Source organism: Heterocephalus glaber, unplaced genomic scaffold (genome assembly GCF_053883595.1).
Source record: "Heterocephalus glaber isolate CG9 unplaced genomic scaffold, H.glaber_assembly_v1.0 deba00001806, whole genome shotgun sequence".
Classification (NCBI taxonomy): domain Eukaryota; kingdom Metazoa; phylum Chordata; class Mammalia; order Rodentia; family Bathyergidae; genus Heterocephalus; species Heterocephalus glaber.
In genome coordinates, this window is record NW_028258481.1 from 2632540 (window position 1) to 2650323 (window position 17784).

Consider the following 17784-nt stretch of genomic DNA (forward strand, 5'->3'; position numbering starts at 1 on the left):
AAAATTGTTTCATATGTTTATTTGGTGCTTTTACTTCTTTGTCTGAAATACATTTCTTAGTTTTTGTGTCAGTGTAGTATATGAGAATAGATGGTTAGATGGAATTGTATATTTAAACTTTCTTGGTGAATAACACTTGATGGTAGCAAGAAGAAGAAATCAGAATTGGAATTTAGAAACAAATATGTGAATCTCAGGCCCTCCCTCATCTTCTCATTGCTGGGATGAGATATCCAACACCCACAGCTTAGGAGGAGAGGTTTATTTCAGCTCTATTTTCAGTTGTCTAGCTCTGAGGCAAAAAGGGCTTGGGTAAGATCCTGCATGGAGAAAAGCTGCTCAGATCATGGTGGCCAGGAAGGAGAGAGTCCAGGGACAGCTGAGGACAGAGAGAGAGAGAGAGAGACAGAGAGAGAGACAGAGAGAGAGACAGAGAGAGAGAGAGATAGAGAGAGAGAGAGAGAGAGAGAGAGAGAGAGAGAGAGAGAGAGAGAGAGAGAGAGAGAGAGAGAGATCTTCCTTGGTCACATCTTCAGTTGCAATTCCAGTAACATGTCTTTTCCAACCTAACCTCAAATTCTACCAATAAATCAAGTCTAGCACAACACAGTCCAATCACCCTCCAAAAGCCTCACCTCTGAACACAGGAGGCTGTTGAGAAACATCCTAGATCTAAACCATAACACTCAGTTCTGGCCCCTGGTGCTGAAGTTTCATCAGTTCTCTTTAATTGGACAATAACTTATACCATGAGTTCTTTGTGTGATTTCTGACATCAATCACACCCTCCCTGGGCTCTTTTGTGTCCCTGAATTTTCCATCTTTCTACACTGGAAGCCTGGGATCCCAGCAGTATCAAAACATTCGCCACTTGCACATTACTATAGTATGAAGAACAGAAGTTTCACAGGGGTACAGTGACACCACTCCCAAAAGGAGCCTGCATAAAATGTTCAAGACACTTTTGTGGTAATTTTCAGACTTTAGATGAGGGTGTATATCTATGTACTATGCCACAACAAACATGGAATTCTGTTCTGTTATTTTCCACCATGGTTATATATTTTATTTGAAGTACAGCCATTTCATTTGTCTTAGTTTCCATTTAAGTTTTAATTCTTTATTTCTTATTCAAAATCTTTGATGGTACACTTTAAATATGAAGAAACTTATCATGTTTCTCAAAACTAAAACAATTTAAAGCAAATAAGCATACTATTCTTGAAGAAGTATCACTCTCTTCCTATCCTTTCCACTCTTTTGCTCACCCCCTACAGAACACATTCCTCAAGATTTTCTGGTTTATCTGTCCTGTGTTTCACTTATCAAGAGGAAACTCTTTACATATCCAGGTTATTTGTACATAGCTGAAAAGGAACATTTTTAAAGCCATTTAGAGCCTGGTGGCTCTACAAAGCTACACCTCACATCTGATAACTATATATAAGACAAACACTGGAATTACAGAAAATAATCCAATCCACAGATTCTGCTAGTTAATAATTTTCCCTTTGGTTTCTTCTCTTTTTGTTCCCATCTTTCTTATTTTCTATCAGCTTTAGAGGTCATCTGAATATGTTTTATAATTTTATAGAGCTGGTTGTCAATCTTTTGTGTGTGTGTTTAGCCCTCCTAGTACAACCGCGCCTCCTTCATGAACTCAATTCTCTCTGTGATTCTGGTCACAGACTGACTTGAACAAAAACTGAATCAAATTTCCCTATGAGGTCAACATTGCACCTAATCACTGAATTTGGTTCAGTTCTCATCCAATTCAGTTTGCAAGATGAATGGTGGAAAGAATTAATTTCATGATCCAAGGTGCTACCAATTGAAATATAAATGCTTAAATTTTGTTACTTTGTTTTCTGTTAGTAATATACTACTTGTAAAATGTAATCTTACAATCTATAAAATAAAATCATTCCCATTTATTATGTTGCATATATATATATATATATATATATTGCTTGTACACTCATTGTAATATACCCATCATGAATATTATAACCTTAGTTTGTAAATAAATTTTTGGTTTATAAAGGAAACAGAGTAGTCCAAACACGCACTTATGAATATTCTTTGACCTTCACACATATTTGGTTAGGCTCCACATGAACCAAAAATTATTAGGGTGGAATTTAATCTGTTTTACAGTCTGAGACATTGGCCCTTGGCTGACAGGGCTGGAGAACTGAGTGTTCCTACTGAAGAAGAGACCACATTCGTTCTTCCTCCCTCTTTAGTTCTGTGTCAGACCAGATTCACTGGTTGATGCTGCCCACACTGCAGAGAGCCATTTTCTTTATGCAGCCTCCAGCCCATGAGATGCTCTCTGGAAGCAGCTTCAAAGACACATGCAGGCATAGTGTCTCACCAGGTACCCAGGACACTTTATCCCAATCAGGTCAATGTATAAAATTAACCACAACAACATATTTTTGACTCTTCCTAATATTTTTCCTTGAGTTATTAGTATGAGAGAAATGTGGAAGTTTAATATTTTGCATAATTGCATACTGTCTCAATTTCTTTGGTGTTTATAGTAGCTAGTGTCTATTTGTTGAGAAATATTGTTTATTGATGAGATTCTGTATGTGTTGAAAATGTATTTTCTGAGGTGATCTGCTGCTAGTGCCCAGGAGGAGACTCCCGGACCTCTGTACCACCATCACCCCCCAGCGCAGAGTGGTGAGCTGCACAGGCACCAACAGCAACACCGCCACACACCCCCCACAGTTGAAATGAGATGACATGTAAACAAGCCTCAAAACCAACTTCCAGATCACCTAAAACAACCCAAATTGGATACAAGATGGAACGCTATGGTACTCAACCACCCAGACTCCCTGAACTGGCAACAAAAGGGGATCTGGAAAAAATGAAATCACAAAAAATTTCACACATAACAGCAGAGATTGTGCCCATAGTGAAAGACATGATTAATAAATTTAGAGTGGACACAGATAAAAAACATAAGAGCTGAGGCACATGATGGAATCCCAACATAGGAAAAAAATGGAATCCATAAAACGGGTGCAAACAAATTTCCAGGGGATTAAAAACTCCATTGAAACTTTACACAGCAGAATGAGCCAATGTGAGGACAGAATCTCAGATATGGAAGGTAAAATTGCAATTAGTGAGGAGGAAAAGAAAAATTTCTTTAAAATTGTAATGGACCACTAGAAATCAATCCAGCAGGTGCTACACAATGCAAAGAAGAATAACATAAGACTGATTGGAGTCAATGAAGGAAGAGGAGAGTTCAGATGACATAAAAAAACTGTTCACAGACGTGATGGCAGAAAACTTCCCAAGCATGGGAAAAGAACTTGACATACAGATAAGTGAGGAATATAGGACTCCAACTCGCCTAGATCAGAAAACATCTACACATTGTCATATAAAAATTAAGATTCCAGAAACCTAACAGGAGAACAAAATTCTACAAGCAGTGAGAGAAAAGAAACAAATTACATAAAAAGGAAAGCCCATTAGAATCACAGCAGATTTCTCAATGCAAACTTGCAAGACAAGAAGAGCTTGGAGTGATGTATTTCAAACCCTAAAGGAAAACAGCCTGGAACCCAGATTGATGTATCCTGCAAAACTATCTTTCAAAATTGATGGTTAAACAAGATGCTTTCATGACAAAGACCACCTTAGGAACTTCATGAATACCAAAGCAGCACTATAAAAAATGTTAGAAAATATCCTAGGAAAAGACAATGAGGATCACAACCCCAGGAAGCTGAGGAGAATGAATCCACTGGGTGTGACAAAAAATTAAATGCAAAGTGGGGAGAATCCAATAAAAAGAAAAAGTCATGAAAATGATGAGTCAATATGTATGTTATAAACATCAATGTTAATGGTCTCAATTCACCAGTCAAAAGAAATAGAATGGCAGAATGGGTCAAGAAGCAAGATCCAACCGTACCCTACATACAAGAAACACATTTAATTCAAAAAGAAATTCATAGAAGCCAAGTAAATGGTTGAAAATCTTACTCCATGTGACAGAAACCAGAAAAAAATCAGGAATAGTAACTTATTTGTAGATTAAGTGGATTTCAAACCAAAATCTGAAACACTTCTGGTCCCAAGAATTTCAGATAAGCAATAATCATGTTGTATGTACAAATCTGTTATGAATATGTGTTTCCACTCCTCTTAAGTAAAAACTTAAGAACAGAATTGTTGGTTCTTAAAAGTAATATAACTTATTTCTATATTGTTTTCCAAAATGGTTTTGTCGTTTTACATTAACATTAGCAGTATTAGACAGTTCTAACTGGGTCACACCTAAGCTGTCATTTTTTCTCATAAAAGTTTTAACTTCATCTCCCTAATGAGTGTTTAATATGATCTTGCTATTGTACTGATTAGTATTTTTCTGATTCTAGTGTTGCACACCTTTCCTTGTGGTGGACTGGCTATTTATCATCTGCTTGTGTCTCCTTTTTAATTAGGTTGTCTATTAATGAACTGTAAGAGTTCTTTATATATTCTTATTTTAGGTTATATGTATTATAAATATGGTCTGTTTAAGGACTACTTTTCATTTTCTTAATGATGTCATTTAAAGTTCTGAATTTTGATAGAATCTCACTCATCAATTTATTTTATATATCATATATTTGTATCTTAGGAAATTCTTGCCTACCCTAAATTCATGAACATTTTCCCTTATAATTACTTCTTAAAGTTTTATAGTTTTAGTCTTCCATATTTAGGTTCATAGATACTTTCAAGTTATTTTTATTTATGGAAATAAAGCATTGAGGTTAATTTTTTACATATGGATAAGAGGTGTTCTAGTACCATTTGCTGAAAACACTATCTTTTCCTCTACTCTTGAATTGAGTTCATGTTCTATAAAATGCTAATATTAAATAATCTTTCAAAACTCAGTGGACCATATATGTGCATTTTTATTTCCAGATTCTCTGTTTTATTCCATTGATCTGTATATATTTGCTTACACCAACACTGCCTTGATTACTATACTTTTAGAGGAAGTCTGAAAATTAGGGAATAAATGTCTTCCAACACTTTTTCTTTTTTTACTTTTCTTTGTCCTTTGTATTCCTACATAACTTTTAAATTTCAATATCCAATTCTTCATTTATAGCAAGTATACATAGACCTGAATTTTTATATATACCTTGTGCTTTCTAATTCTGCTAATTACAAATCCAAGTTCTAGGGACTCCTAGAGATACCTCAGTATTTTCTCTGTAGATGATCATTTCATCTACATATAAAGATTTTACTTCTACTTTTCCAATCCTATGCTAATTGTGTCTTTTTATTGCCAGACTAGTTTGGTTTGGGCCTATGTTTCAAAGTTTAATGGATAGATGAAGAGCAGGCATATCTTCCCTTGTTCCCCACCTTAGGGAGAAAGCATTGTATTTTTTCCACTCACATAAGCCATTTTTGCTGAAAGTATGGTGTACATGGCTTATCTGTTGAGAATGTTCCATTCTACTTCTAGTCACATGATAGCTTTTACCATGAACAGCTGTAGAATTTAGTCCAATACTTTTATTGCAACTACTGACAGAATCTTATGGCTTTTTCCTTTCCTCTGTTAAAATGATGATTTATGGGTGTGGATCTTCCAATGCTGAACCAACACTGCCATCCCTATAATAAAACCACTTTCTACATACTGCCAGATCTGACTTCTAGTAGTTTCTTTTTCTAAACAAATTTTTGTCTATGTTCATATATTTTTCTTCTATTATCTTTATCCAATTTTAGTATTAGCACAATGTTGATTTCCTAAAATGAGGGTAGATGTGTTCCTTCTTTCTTCTGCTTTAAATGTTTGAAATAATTTATCAGTTAAATTGTATATGAGCCTGTTGTCATATAGGTAGGTTTTCAAGTTAGGAGTATACTTTCTTTAATAGGTGCTATTCAAATTTTATATTTCCTCCAGAGTTAGTTTCATTAGTTTGTCTTCCAAGGTGCTTCCTAGATGTTGTTGAATTTATTCAAAATATTTTTGTAATATCATTTCTATATCCTTTTAAATTCTGTAAAATCTTTGGTAATGTCCTCTAAATTTTGATATTGTAATTTTAAAATGTATAATTGATATTGTGAAGAAAACATCTAAAGGAGTTGGGGAAGTAGGAGGGGTAGGGGAAATAAAGAAGGGAAAAGAAAAATATGACAAAGGAAATGGAAACAAAGTCTTTGCAAATAGGGAAGGGTGGAGGGGCTGAATGGAGGTCAGGGGAAGGGGAAAAAATTAAGAACCAAGATATATCATATAAAGGTACAATATCCCAATAAGGAATGTTACTGTATTTTATACCTAAAATGTATCAATAAATTTAATGGAAAAAAAGAAAATGTACATTTTATTAATTCATATTCTAATTAAGTATCCCTGTGTGTTTATTGAATTGTCTGATTCATCTTCACATACTCCAATTTTGGTGTCTCCATATGGGTGTTAAATGTGATTGTTCCTGAGCGTCAGGAATGCTAAATTATAGAGATTCTCCAATTTGTTCCTTCTTTGTAAATGAATAGTTTTTGTGCTTTGAGAAGCTGGTATCTTGACTGAATCTCAACCGTGACTGCTGCCTCATGGGTGACAACCAGTTTTGTCCAGATCTTACTTTCTCTGTGTTCATTTTTCTTTTGTATGACTCAGTTTATTGTATGAATGGCTTACAGTAGTCCAAATTAAAATGGACCTCATGTGGTTACATTATCCAAGCTGTGACATTTTCATACTTGTGTTTCTAAGTGGAGAAGCCCCACTGAGCAATCGCTTATGCTTGATTGATGTCTTTTGGAAAAGCAGAATTATACAGATAGAAAATATATCAGTGACCTCTACTTATATTAATGTAGGGTTGAGTACATGAAGCACAAAGAAATATTTCTAAAGTTTTTATTTTATAGTAGTTTTGCATTTATAACACATTTTCAAAGTTTTAGACAGTTCATCTATACCACACATCCTTTTTCTTTTAATAGTAACATCTTATACTGCTATAGTATATATGTCACTGTTTACCATTACTGATTTAATGTTATTAATTTAAAACCATACTTTTAAAAGAATTTTTTAGCAATCTAATGTTAACTTATGTTCACAATCCTATTTAATGTGCAGTACATTTATATTACATTTGTCAGAATTTTCTCAATTTTGATGACCTTGAGAACTGGAGAATTTTGGTCAGACATTTCTTGTAATTTCCTTTGGCTTGAACTTGTCTGATTCTTTCTCATGAATGTTAGTTGTGTTCTTGGAAAGATGATCTATCGTAAGACAAGGTGCTAGTTTCTTTCCCCCTTTCCAAGTTGTAGAGGAGCTGTAGTTTTCATCTCTGGATGTTTGTGAGGATCACTTATCAAATCTCACACCTTTACAGTCACACACCACCTCTACTAGCAATTCACAAGGTATTCCACAGGGAATGGCCACTGTGCAGGCCTGGATGAGGCCTGGTAACATGTAACAGAAATAAAGTTATGTAACACAATAAAGTTATGTAACATGACAGAAATAAAGTACTCAGTGCTCTGCTCATGAATCTGTATCCTTTTCCCATTTACTCATTCATTCACGTATATGAATACAGACCATGGGTATTTGATTGCACTATAGTATGTCATCCCACACTACTTTGCTAGTTTTCCTTGTTTGGGCTCTGTCCATTGGGAATCTTTTCAGTTGGTTCTTTGGAAATCAACCTTATCACCGTGGGCTTTGCTGTTGGATATTTTGATGGTTTGATCATGTCCCAACTCTGTTAGTGACCAAAAGTTAGATAGAAGCCTACAAGATCAGTTCATAGCTGTTGTGCCCTGGTCAGTGAATGAGGCAGTATAAAGGACCTCTGCTCTTGAGTTCAGGGGGTAACAGGACCCAGGAGCTAGACATCAGGCTGTAATGCACTATGGTGTGTTGTTGATTTTAGCCCATCTCAGCCAGAAGAGCAAGAAAATACACACGAGTGGACAGATAGGGCTCTAACACTTCTGTGTGCCCTCCCTGCATCTGAATGAAGGTAAGCTACAGTTTACATTGATGCCAACATATCTAGTTCATGCCCACACAGGTCATGCTTAGCCTGATTTCCATGCTTATCTGTGACTCTGTTCTAACATCATACCCAGGCCAGGCAAAAGTAAGCCTTTGCTCATTTTCCTATTCTAGTGCACATGTACAGTGGATTCCATCTGCTGTACTGATGGTGGAGTGGGAACACTTTATGGATTGGCACATAGTGATAAGGTGCAATTTCTTCTCTTGTTGATTCACAGAATCAGCTGATTTCCAAACCTAGCTCCATCAGCACCATTTCCTCTTCTCCAGTGAAGCTGATGTACATGTTTGTTTTTGTGGTCTTGTTCTGTATTCTACCTTGAATAACAAAAATTGTCAGATTTTCATACATGTTTTTGTACTGCAGGATTGCTGCTTTGGTGATGTTGTACTGATTTTGGCAAAACTTACATGTCTTGTATTCACCATTAGAGAATAACAGAGAAGATACCCTGCCCTAACATTCCCTGTGCTCCATATATTACCCTCCCTCCTGCTCCTGATCCAATATGCTGTTTATTTTACCTATTCTTCATCTTAAATAGTATTTAGATTCTCAAAGATTTCTGTTTATTTGTTTGAATTCTAAAATTTTCCATCTCTTCTTAAAAGTGCTTATGTGTTGCAGCTTGTTGTGTACTATTACATATGCATCAGGTCATTTAGTAACTTTAGTTCTTTTAAATTACCTTTCTGGCAGCTCCAATATATTTGGCATGATTAAGTCTGCTGTATATGCTTACTCTGCCTCTGGAGATTGTGTTTGTTTTCTTTTTGATCTACTGGTACATTTTCATTTATCACTAGACCTGTGACATTAGACAAAAGAATATGTGATTAGTATGCCCTTGGTGTGAAGACTGATGCTAATCCGTACAGGAAAGTCTCTATGTTTATTATTTGCAGTAGCTACAATTATCAAACGCTTCAGATCCTAGGAGAGTCCTTCTTTGTGTTTCTCTTCCTGGACTCCTTTCTCCTAGTGACTGAGAGCTGTGTCTGTATCTGGCCTGTCACTGGTCAGTGTCTTTTCCTTCAGCCCTCTGGGGATGAGGAGACAGGGAGGTTATGCCCTTTCCACCCATTCCACTCTGTGGACTGACCTGGCTGTCTGGTGAGACCCTCACTGGAGCATCTCCCACGGAGTGGCCTCTTTCCCCTAGGTGGGCAGCTGTGCTAGCAGGGATGAGTGGGAACAGCCCTTTTCAGGTGCAATACCTCTGCAGTGCTCTTTTAATTGAAGAGAATACTTGTTCTTGGGAGAAAACTCTGGAAAGAATTCAATATTTTTAACTTTCCCATCTTCTGGCAAATGTAATAGCATTTTTCCCTTTATTCTTGCCTTTCAGAATTGTAGCTTTTGATTTCCTAGAGTTCTACCCCATGATTGTGCAAGGGGATTCTCCTTCTGTAGCCCTCAGAGCTTCTCCCTATCCCCATCCTGACTGCATACAGAAACTCATCAGGTTTCAGACCCTAGCAGTTAATTCTTTCACTTGCTTCTGTTCCAAGTGATCAGATTTTATCTATAACTTCCAAGATTTAAGAATGACTCTTCCTTTTAAGAACTTAAAGATGAAAAGCAAATACATGCCATTCCCTCTGACATAGAAAACAAACTTGGAGGATTCAATAAACATTTATGACAAAAGTCTTCAGTAGATTTTTAATGAGAGCAACTTGTTTAACTAATAAATAACATCTATAAAAAGAAGGAAAATAGGGTTAGGGATGGGGATTTAGCTCAGTGTTTCTACCTCCTGCCTCTAAAGCAGAAGGAGCCAAGTTCATACAAAAAAAAGGAAAATAAAATTTAAAAACTAACAAAAATAAAAGCAAGAAACTTGAAAAAAGAGAAAAATATTGTACATCACTTCCTCCTTTGCAAGCCCTCCAAACCACAAAGCCCCTTCCTGTTCCACTACGCTGCCTCCCCAGGGTAACTCCCATGACAGATTCTTTCCAGCCTTCTTTGCTCCTCCCTGTGAAAAGTGTTTTTATTTTTCCCTGACTATAGATAATTACAGATTTTATGGTCAGTGTATCCGTCCTATTGCAAGCTTCCTCTCTGCTCTAGTGCAACAGGACTCCTTATCTATATGGCAATCATCTTTTTATATATGACCTGTGCTAACTAAATCAAAACAGAATTATTAAAAAATGCAGGAAGAAAATCAAAGCAAACTAGCCAAGTAATTCACCAAAATCCTAGAGCTAGCATCATCCTTGATGTTGGAAACCAGAATGCTTTATGCTACAGATCTAAAAAAATTATAATTATTGTCTTTTCCTCTCTTTTTATCCCTCATTACTTAAATAAGGCAAAACATGGCATAAGGATGAAGAAGTAAATTTTTAAGAAAAAAATATATTTACATAAATATCATTCCATTTAATCATTTCTTCAAGCTGGTCGGTATCAAACCTGGGGCCCATGCACTCTAAGCAAGCATGTTCCATTTTCCTCTTGGCCCCTAAAAACTCTTAAAGTTTTACAAACTCTAAAAAACACCTATGAGTGCTAGCATGCAGATTAAAATGCTGCATGATTAAATATGTTTGTTGTATGGTTATGAAAGATAAATGCAAATGAAAAGCAGAACATTATCACTCATATTATGTTCTGGGTTCACCTCATCCATATGCTGAGGTTCTCATCCATGGCATCTAATGTGACAGCACTGTGTTTGGAGCCAGTCGTGGTAAAGAGATGAATCGGGTAAGATGGGGTGGCTGTCAGTCAGGCTTACTGGTCCTCCGTAAGACCAGATAGTCAGGATAGGCCCAGAGAGAGAGGAGGTGCGCGCGCGCACACACACACACACACACACACACACACACACACACAGGCAAGCATGCATGCACATGTCCATGAGTGAGGCAGCAAGATGGGCCAGCACAGCCAAGAACTGAATGCAGCAGAGCCCTAACCCCACCCACATGATGATGCTGGTCATCTTGTTCCTGAATTGTAAGAAATTGAGTGTCTGTTGTGCAACTTGCCCAGTCTGTAGTGTTTCAGTCTGGCTGCTGGACAGATTAATACAGATTTGGATAAAAATTGAAATATTACTGATGAGTTTATCAAAAATATGGAAATTATAAAACATTGCTGAGACAATTAATATTTTTCTTTTTTTTGCTGACACAATTTCTTAAAGACTTAAAAATGGACGAATGTGCCATCCTCATTTCTACATGTGCAACATTGCTGTGGATATGTGGTCTATATGGACCTAGGTCCATCCCACTCAAATCCCTGCAGGTTTGTAGGAAACTGGTAAACTGGTGCTGAAGTGCCTGTGATGATGATCTGTGGGTCCATAACTGCACCAGGCTCATAAGAAACCTCAGGAGGATGCCAGGCAAAGAAGAGGAAGAAAGTGTAACTGAGCAACAACTCCATGACAGATGTGCACATTCAACGATATGGTTCTAGAAACAGGCAAGTGGAGAGCGTGTGATCCACAGTGTCTGGAGAGCAATAACTTGTAGCAAAATCATAAGGAATGAGGGGGGCTTTGTGGGTCTGTTACTAGAATATAAGAACATTGTAGGATCAGGCTCTGAAAATATATCCTATCTTATCCCACAGCTAGAGAAACCCATGCCCAGTGTCCTGTGTGTAGCTTAAACCCCAGTGGAGCCAGGATTCTTAGGGAGCTTCTGAGGGTGTCATCCACACCAAGAAGGGCACCTCGGAATCTGAGCCTGCATTGCTCAGGGGAAATCCCTACACAGGCATTTGGGGCAAGGTACCAACAGGAAGGGACGCTGACCTCACTGAGGCTGACTGAAATTCAGGGGAGAATCAGTATCCTAGGGAAGTATGGCAGCCCGAGGTCTTCAACTATATCCATTGAGAGACATCAAGTCACAGCACTCTGTCTCTTAGGGTCTTTTCCAGCTGAAACTGAGCTGAGATTGCTATCCTCAAAGGTCATGTGGCACAGCCTTTTAGGTGCTACATCTTTAGGAGCACATGGATTCCAGTCCTAGGCATGGGGTACAGGGAGAGAGGGCTGCTGGAGGTTTATTCTAAGGAGCTGCAGAGCTCTCCCGTGAGTCTCACTGGAGGACAGGGCACAGGAGCAGCCTGCAGTCCTGACAGCCTGCCTGATCTAGCTCTGGGATTGGAGGAAGCAGAGTGGACAGCCACTGCATATCCTCCTGGGAGAAGCCCTGCAAGGTCAGCTTGTGAGTGACTTGCCCTCCTGTACAAAAAGCTGCTGAAGACACAGGACAGGAGCCACACACCCCTTCACTGTAATCCAGAGTCATTAATTACTCCTCAGAAAATCAGCCACACATACAGGCCTGGTTTTTATTAAGGTCAGTAGGAGTGTTCCTCCTGGACATGCTGTGTCCATTCTTGCTCACTCGCTTGGGTGTGTGTGTGGTGGGGAGTCGAGGAGAAAATTAAAATGTTTTGCTTATATTTTATTCCAAATGAAACAGTGTCTCTTTTCCTACAAAGCTTTGTCCCTTTTACAGTATTTTGCTCCCTCACTCCCTCATTCTCCCAAACTAATGCATAGCTCTCTGTCCCTCTGGGTCCCTCTCTTCCTCCTTCTGCTCCCATCCTGTCTCTTTCTCCCCACTCCATCCCCATTCTCACACCTGCCTTTGATTTACTGAATGAAGCTCACTGTTTCAGGCACAGGTTAGGATGCTGTCTGCCCCCCATAACACTAGGGCTATGTTTTTCCAGCCTTAAGGGAGCACAGGGAAAGAGCATCCTTAATACTCAGCATTCTTTCAGCTCTCATCTTACACAGCTGCCGACCTTGCACTGTATTCAGTTTATCCCCTTACACCTCACCATGTATTGTAATAAAAGATGATTGATTCAAGATAAGAGCTGAAGCACAGGACGCTGTGTAACGCTCTATTTACTGACCTCTATAGTACATGTCACATGATTTTCAATCTCAGAGCTTCTTGCATATGTTTCAACTTTTAACCACCCTTATTTCTTCTTCATATGACAAATATTTTGCAAAAGAGTTTGCAGAACTGCTTCAGGAAAGCTGTGTATCATAAACATATGCATCTTTTTATAGCCTTTGAAGTGGACCTCATCTTCAGAAAAATCAATAAATGTCACAAAATTTCTTGTGCACATCAATGGTAGTTGGAATAATGAAGATTATCGTCCCATGGTGACTGAAGGATGCTAAGCCTGCTTCCCAGGCACAGGACTGGGGACCAATATGGGGAATTTGTGTGTGTGTGTGTGTGTGTGTGCGCAATTGTGTGTGTGTAGATTGACTGACCCAAGTCCTGTATATTGCAGTATTTCATCTTTTTCATTTTTCAAAAGCCACTTTAAAATTTACTTTCCCTTTCCCTTTAGTCTTCACTGTTTTGTGTTATTCTCCTGTGCTTTCATTAAAAAGTAAACATAAAGCAAATATTTTATTCATTCCCTTCAGGCATCTATTCAAATTTGATTTTCAGTCACTAGGTCTTCAATCTTTGAAAGAAAATGTGAAATCAGAGTATAAAACAGACTTTAAATTCTGTCATCTTGATAGACATTTTGTCTAAAAGTCATAGAAGAAAATTTACATGATGTTTTTTAAAAATATTGTTATTTAAATCCTGTGTTCCATTTTAAAATATGGATATGTTTTCATTAAGACAGTATTTTGTAGTAGGTGACATGAAACCATTTTTTCTACATGATGAAAAAAGGGAGTATTAGTTTTTTTTAACTGTGAAAATGTTATTTCTTCCAAATCAAATCATACTATTCAACTTTGGGATGATTAATATTTAAATAATTTTATTTGTGAAAGTAGTAGGGATGGCATTCTGATGTTAATATAAATTTTATTTATTACTGGAAATTATATCTCAGTTCTGAGAGAGAAACTGCTCTGGTCAGATCTCACCTCCAGAACCCAGCTCCATTCTTGGGAGTACAGTCCACTGAGAGAGAACAGTACTTTTTAGAAGTATAGACACCAGCACAGGGGGGTTGGAAATTCTTCTCTGCAGGACAGAAAGAATGGCTGAGCATGTTCAGCAGGTAGGAACAGTGGATCCTTCAGATCCAACCACTGCTGTGCTGAACCATCAGGCTGACCACATTCTGCTCACCTATAAGGGCACAAACTTGTTAGTCTTGGAGAACCAGAGAATTAAGATGCTCATCGTAAAGGGAGCAGAATCTCCTCAGGCAGATGCATCTACCTAGATAGGACCATTAAGTCCCCAAGTCTTTGGCCTTCATGGCCTCTGCAAGGCAGCATGGGTTGGGACCCAAAGGGAAGGATCTCACACTCCCTACTGCACACTCAGCCCAGGGAATCACAGGAGAGCCTTCATGGCCTGGGCTGGAGGCACATTTGGATGTTCCCAGAAACACCTTTAAACTTGAGGAGGAGAAGGGCTTCTGGAGAAGGAAAGCCAAGTTGCTGAAGTGAGGGAATGGACAAAGAGACTCTAAGGAATGAGGACTTGAGGGATAGAGGAAGGCCAAGCCCCTCCCTCCCATGGGGGAGCCCATTGAGTTGTGGATGGAGGATGCTCAGCATCTCTGCTGGTTATCCTTGTCTCTAGCATGGGCTGGTTTTTATTGTGGCCAGAATCCTCCCTAGAACATGGCCCCAGTTGTCTTCATTAGTCTCTAGTTTTGCATATAATGCACAATGCCACTGTATATTTAAAATCAATCCATCAAAATGGGTTGAGTAGTTTTCAGTGCTCTGTGCTATGCTAAATAACTGCACTAAAGTACAAATTTAGATGCAACAATAACATCTTCACCAAGGAATTGCACATTCTATGAAAACATGGGGAGCAATTTTAATGTTTTATGAAAGGGAAGTGAATAATTAATTGTGATACCACTTTATAATGATAAATTTCAACTCTTATTTTTAGGGTTTTCTTCTTATATGTTTCTTTCTAATACATGAACTACTAGATTTCCAAAGTCATGGAATATCCCATCACAGAGAGACATTTCTTTAGGTTCCATTTCACACGGCTCAGCCACTTGATGGCCCAATTAATGCCAGCTTTACATATTGCATATGCAGCCAGCAGATGTTTCATTCCTGACTTGTAATCCACACACAAATCACACCAAGGAGAATAATATTGATATGTGAAAAGGTGTACCCTATACCTTAGTTTGGTTATTATTACACAGCAAATCCTGTTAATGGGAAATAATAATCAAAATTAATTTCAGATTATTTTAGAGATATACAGAATTTCATCTTTCAAAAGTAATTTAAACTAAATTACATTAGAATTGTTTTGTATCTCATTTGAATACAAAGTTGAATATTTTTGTGTTTTTCAACATTCTATGTAACACATTTGCTAATCTAAGCTTGTCTCAAGAATGGAGAGACACATAACAGGTGATGTACTGTGTGTATTATAATATTGATTTGTCTTGTACATATTTGCAGTGCATGATGCCTACATTCACAGTGAGGAGTTAGCATGTGCACATAACAGCTCTCAATACTTTCTACACCCTTTCCCCTCCTCTCCCTCCATCTTTTGGTCCACTTTCCTTTTACAAACACTTCTCCTTTCCTATTATCTCTTCTTTTTGATCTTTATTTATACTTCAAGTTCCTCATGGAAGAGAAGCTATGTGACTTTTAGCCCTGAGTGTCTGATTTACTTCAGTTAGCATCATGGTATCCAAGAGCACCCACTCTCTTACTAAAGGCCTCAAGCTTATCTTTCTGTGAGGATAGTAAAGTAGTGCTCCATTGTGTCTGAATATCACAATTTCCTTGTCCATTCATCTGTTGAGGGACATAGATTCCACTCTCAAGATTGAGTCATAAAGAATACTGATGCTACAAACATGAATGTGCCTGCATCCCTGATATATGATGTATTTAATTCACCATTTTTCTTTCAGACTCAACAGGCACCTCACAACTCTATAATATGAAGAATCAGACACTTCTGAGGGAGTTCTTGCTCCCGAGATTGACAGACAGCACAGTGCTGCTAGGGCTGCAGGCTGCCGTCTTCTCCCAGATGTACCTGTTGGGCACACTGGAGAATCTGACCATTATCCTCCTCATAGTTCTTGTCTGTCAACTCCACACTCCTTTGTACTTCTTCCTCAGACATTTGTCTTTCATGGACCTGTGTCCCGTTTCCACCACAGTCATTAAATCCATTCTCAACTCCATCACCCACAGAGATTCCATCTGTTTCTTGGTGTATGTGTGTCAGGTCTTCTTGGTGGTCCTGTTGGCAAGGTCAGAGATGGGAATCCTCACAGCCATGTCCTGTGATAATTATGTGGCCATCTGCCACCCTCTGAACTATGTGTCATGAGCAAAGGGTGCTGTGTCCAGTTGATGGCTGTGTCCTGGCTCAGTGGAGGGGCCCTGGGAATCTTCTACTCAGCAGAGACATTTTCCCTGGAGTTCTGTGGCTCCAAAAGGATTCACCAGTTTTTCTGTGATGTCCATGCCTTTCTAGAGCTCACTGGTTCTGAGGAGCATGATGCTATCAATGTCAGTCCAGTCCTTGGTGTCCTCTATGGGTTCTCATGTTTTGTTTGCATTGTGGTCTCCTATGTATTTATTCTCTCTGCTCTGTTGAGGATCCCATCCAGGGAGAGCTGATCCAAAGCCTTCTCCACCTGTGTGCCCCACCTGGTGGTTGTGGGCACCTTTCTCCTAACAGGTGCTGCTGCTTACTTAAAGCCAAGCTCCAATGCACCTCCTCTTCTGGACTTGCTGTGCTCTGTGTTCTACACTGTGGCACCCCCAGCTTGAACCCCATTATCTACTGTCTGAGAAACAGGCAAATACAATCAGCTCTAAGTAAAGTGTTGAGGAAGGCAAGAAGGGGACTAATAGAAGGATACTAAAGTTGAATGAGTTAGCATCATTCCTGCCACCATTTTTCCTCTAACTAGCTGTTTGTGATGATTTCTCTCTAGAATTCATTCGATCCTGGTGTCCTCCTTCAGTGATCTCAGGTTGCCAGTTTTAGTACAAAGTAAATCATTTCCAACACTTTTTCACTAGACACCTTTTGTGTTACAGCAATTATGAAGGTTTTTCTGTTGTGCCTTCGATGAATTTTGTTCTTGTCCTGATGTTCCGTATACAGAAGAATCGTGTGATGTTCCAGTTCCTCCTAAGCACTCATCTTTCCTGGCTTTCTCTGTATTTTGTCAATGTTTTATTTTCTGGATTTTTCATTGTGCTTCCTTAGTTTTGCTAATTAAACTTTATTTTAATTTCCAAATATCAGTCTTCAGTGAAAATTATTTTAAATTAAATTTATGATTTAAACATAATTGTGCAATTTTTAAAATGTCCTTAATTTTATCACAGGTTTTACTTTGTGAATGCTTATTTGATGTATTCCATATAATAAAAGATTTAATTTCTCACATTTTTGTTTTTTCTGAAATACATTATTTTTCTGAATCCAGATGTCTTCCTGTTTAGTGAAAACTATTTGTCTCTACTGTGGACATTCCTGAAATTTTCTACTTATATATTGGAATCTATGAACATGGAAAGGAGTACTGCTTCTAACACTGAAAAGTCCTACTTCTTCCAGACACTAAGTATTGCATGGCACTTCCCATATCTTCAGTGTGCAAAATCATGTTCTGCTCTGGCTAGAGAACACAGTTCTGTCTCCTGGTCAGTCTGCTCCCTGCTTCCTTAAGGAGAAGGAATTCAAGT

The 17784-nt window shown here is 38.2% G+C and overlaps 1 pseudogene; it reads left to right on the forward strand.

The window, feature by feature from the left end:
• The first annotated feature begins 16012 nt into the window (after window positions 1–16012).
• LOC101711210 (olfactory receptor 14K1-like) lies at window positions 16013–16952 on the forward strand (annotated as a pseudogene).
• The last annotated feature ends 832 nt before the right edge of the window (window positions 16953–17784 follow it).